The sequence below is a fragment of the Nicotiana tomentosiformis genome, chromosome 11 (assembly GCF_000390325.3).
Source record: "Nicotiana tomentosiformis chromosome 11, ASM39032v3, whole genome shotgun sequence".
In the NCBI taxonomy this organism is placed as follows: Eukaryota; Viridiplantae; Streptophyta; class Magnoliopsida; order Solanales; family Solanaceae; genus Nicotiana; species Nicotiana tomentosiformis.
This window is the reverse complement of record NC_090822.1, coordinates 33,206,202-33,210,772: the sequence shown is the minus strand read 5'-3', so window position 1 is coordinate 33,210,772 and position 4,571 is coordinate 33,206,202.

Here is a 4,571-nt window from a genome sequence, read left to right as displayed (position 1 = left end):
CGATCCCGACCTTCGTTGGGTTTATTATTGCATCGACCGCCTCACGACTTAATTATGGTGCGGGTTTAGCCGAGATCAATTTTTCCATAGCCTACCAATATGATAACCCTAGTCAACCCCTTTAATCCGAAGCCTTTTTCTTTCAATAACCATGTTACAAGCCTTTATCCGTTCTATAGTGACTCTCTCTTGGCACCCGATCTTTCCTTAGTATTCTTGAGAAACAATGGGCAAAAACATAAGTTTGTGGGAGAGACGAGGAGTTTGAAGTGATAAAAGGTACAAAGAAGAGAATGAAATGAAGAAAAAAAAAGTGAATAAAATGAAGAGTTGAAGGGAATTCAGAAGAAAGTAGGGATAAATGGCTGAAGTAAATAGAAATGGAGTAAAATGAATGTCATGATCAAGAAAGAGTGACGTTACGTCTCTCTAGTTCCCCCGAGGAAGAAGAAAATGACTCAAAGAGTCGAGAAAGTATGAGCCTAAAAGAGAAAATTGAGTGCTTAAGGAAAAATGAAACCATTCTATTCCAACAAGTCCTACCTTGGTCCAAAAGCCCTCATTACATCCCGCAAAAGCCCTACATGATTTCAAGTTGGGTGAGCTTACATTAGTGGTGATTTATATAAGGGGCAAGCTTATGGTACTTAGAGCCGGACTTGTGGCATTATTTTGAGAGAGATGAGCAAACTTTTCACAATCCTTGTATCGAGTGTTGCTTTCTAAAGAGAGTCATGCTAATGGAGAGTAGAGGAGGAGTTTGGATCCAAAATGACCTGTGAAAGAGCGAGCTTCCTTGATGAATAGAGTCAACTGTTGTTGGTCCCAATTGATGTGTGATTGATTCACCTTAAGCCAGCTGAAATATCTCTTTTTCTAGTGGAGGTGGGAATTGCCTTATTTGCTTGAGGATAAGCAAAAGCTTAAGTTTGGGGGAGTTGATAAGTAGGGATTTTGACCAATTGTTTGCTCTTTTTTACTTGCGATTTAGCTCAAAAATGCTTAAAGGCATTTCCTGAAACTAACAAAATGTGCTTACTTGCAGAAATATTAGGATATGAGCCAAAGAAGTCAAAATCAACTCATAAAGGAGTCAAAAGTGAACAAGAACCAAAACAGGTCAAAAAGGCCAGCAGTGCGTAGCGCACAATTCTAGTGCAACCGTAGAGAGGAGATTCAGAGAATGGTATTTGGGCAAGCTGAAGGAGTGCGGACAGCACCAAAATTGTGCGGTCGCGGAATATCAAGTGCGATCGCACTCATTCTGCGACCGCACTCTCTATTATGCGGTCCACAGGAGTGAAGAATCAGAGAGTTGGATGCAAGTCAAAAATCAAGGAGTGCGGACCACATCATTTTTATGCGGCCGTACAATCAGAAGCGCGGCCGCACTCGTTTTTATGCGGACCATAGAAGCCCCAAAGTTCCAAGCCCAAAATTTCAAGAATGCAGACCGCACAATAATTGTGCGGCAGCAGAAGCTCACTGTGCGGACCGCACCAGAATTATTCGACCGCACAACCTCCGCAGGGTCATTTTAGTCAGATATTTTCACCTTAGTACAAATAGAACTTTTTGTCATTTTTAGGGTGTGACGTTGGAGAGGAGCACCTGAGCCGTTTTCTATATTATTTTGAGGATTTTTGTACTGGTTTAACGTCTATACATTAGATTTTCTTTCCCTAATCAATTAATATGCATTCTATCTTAATTTCTTCTTTGATTTCTATTCCTTTCATGAGTAGCTAAATCTTTAGCTAGAGTTGTGACCCAACCCTTATGTGGGTATTTGATGAGTGTTTAATTTAGGGCTTATTTTTTATTGGGTTAGTGATATTTAGCCTTGTTCATGATTGAACCCTAGAATCAATGGTTGCAAACATTGATTCGTGCCTGTTTGACTTAGCCTCTACTTGAGAAAGAGAGACGAAGTATAGGAAAACTTGGCTAACAAGAAATTAGGGTGAACTCAAGAAATTGATAGCCCAATTAAAGGGTTAAACCTAGAGATAGTAATACCCAACTTGAGCTAATATCACTTGTATTGTGCAAATACCCAATTGACTTGAGAAGGCCAAAATTGACAAAATCACTTAAACTAATGAGAGGTATAGAGTGAGTACCTGGATGTGATTGCTACATCATGACCCCAACTAATAAATTTTGCCCTGGAGTTTATAACCCATTAGATAACCACCTAGGTAGAAGTCACGACCCTAGTCCCTTTTAATCATTTGAAAAACTCAAAACCAAAGATATTGTCCTTAGTTTTATACTTGCAAACAATAGAGTAAAGTAGAAGTAGAAGACCAATCAAGTTTGTGGAAGTGTAATTGGAGCCAAAACTTACAATTAACTTAGATATATACCTAATCCCATATTCTAACTCCCTGTGAATTCGATCCCGACCTTCGTTGGGTTTATTATTGCATCGACTGCCTCACGACTTAATTATGATGTGGGTTTAGCCGAGATCAATTTTTCCATAGCCTACCAATATGATAACCCTAGTCAACCCCTTTAATCCGAAGCCTTTTTCTTTCAATAACCATGTTACAAGCCTTTATCCGTTCTATAGTGACTCTCTCTTGGCACCCGATCTTTTCTTAGTATTCTTGAGAAACAATGGGCAAAAACATAAGTTTGTGGGAGAGACGAGGAGTTTGAAGTGATAAAAGGTACAAAGAAGAGAATGAAATGAAGAAAAAAAAAAGTGAATAAAATGAAGAGTTGAAGGGAATTCAGAAGAAAGTAGGGATAAATGGCTGAAGTAAATAGAAAAGGAGAAAAATGAATGTCATGATCAAGAAAGAGTGACGTTACGTCTCTCTAGTTCCCCCGAGGAAGAAGAAAATGACTCAAAGAGTCGAGAAAGTATGAGCCTAAAAGAGAAAATTGAGTGCTTAAGGAAAAATGAAATCATTCTATTCCAACAGGTCCTACCTTGGTCCAAAAGCCCTCATTACATCTCGCAAAAGCCCTACATGATTTCAAGTTGGGTGAGCTTACATTAGTGGTGATTTACATAAGGGGCAAGCTTATGGTACTTAGAGCCGGACTTGTGGCATTATTTTGAGAGAGATGAGCAAACTTTTCACAATCCTTGTATCGAGTGTTGCTTTCTAAAGAGAGTCATGCTAAGGGAGAGTAGAAGAGGAGTTTGGATCCATAATGACCTATGTGAAAGAGCGAGCTTCCTTGATGAATAGAATCAACTCTTGTTGGTCCCAATTGATGTGTGATTGATTCACCTTAAGCCAGCTGAAATATCTCTTTTTCTAGTGGAGGTGAGAATTGCCTTATTTGCTTGAGGATAAGCAAAAGCTTAAGTTTGGGGGAGTTGATAAGTAGGGATTTTGACTGATTATTTGCTCTCTTTTACTTGCGATTTATCTCAAAAATGCTTAAAGGCATTTCCTGAAACTAACAAAATGTGCTTACTTGCAGAAATATTAGGATATGAGCCAAAGAAGTCAAAATCAACTCATAAAGGAGTCAAAAGTGAACAAGAACCAAAACAGGTCAAAAAGGCCAGCAGTGCGGACCGCACAATTCTAGTGCGGCCGTAGAGAGGAGATTCAGAGAATGGTATTTGGGCAAGCTGAAGGAGTGCGGACCGCACCAAAATTGTGCGGCCGCAGATTATCAAGTGCGGTCGCACTCATTCTGCGGCCGCACTCTCTATTATGCGGTCCACATGAGTGAAGAATCAGAGAGTTGGATTCATGTCCAAAATCATGGAGTGTGTACCACATCATTTTTATCCGGGCGCACAATCAGAAGTGCGGCCGCACTTATTTTTATGCAGACCATAGAAGCCCCAAAGTTCCAAGCCCAAAATTCCAAGAATGCAGACCGCACAATAATTGTGCGGCAGCAGAAGCTCAATGTGCGGACCGTACCAGAATTATGCGACCGCACAACCTCCGCAGGGTCATTTTTGTCAGATATTTTCAGCTTAGTACAAATAGAACTTTTTGTCATTTTTAGGGTGTGACGTTGGAGAAGAGCACCTGAGCCATTTTCTTTGTTATTTTGAGGATTTTTGTACTGGTTTAACATCTATACATTAGATTTTCTTTCCCTAATCAATTAATATGCATTCTATCTTAATTTCTTCTTTGATTTCAATTCCTTTCATGAGTAGCTAAATTTTTAGCTAGGGTTGTGACCCAACCCTTGTGTGGGTATTTGATGGGTGTTTAATTTAGGGCTTATTTTTTATTGGGTTAGTGATATTTAGCCTTGTTCATGATTGAACCCTAGAATTAATGGTTGCAAACATTGATTCGTGCCTATTTGACTTAGCCTCTACTTGAGAAAGAAAGACGAAGTATAGGAAAACTTGGCTAAAAAGAAATTAGGGTGAACTCAAGAAATTGATAGCCCCAATTAAAGGGTTAAACCTAGAGATAGTAATACCCGACTTGAGCTAATATCACTTGTATTGTGCAAATATCCAATTGGACTTGAGAAGGCCAAATTGGACAAAATCACTCAAACTACTGAGAGGTATAGAGTGAGTACCCGGATGTGATTGCTACATCATGACCCCAACTAATAAAATTTGC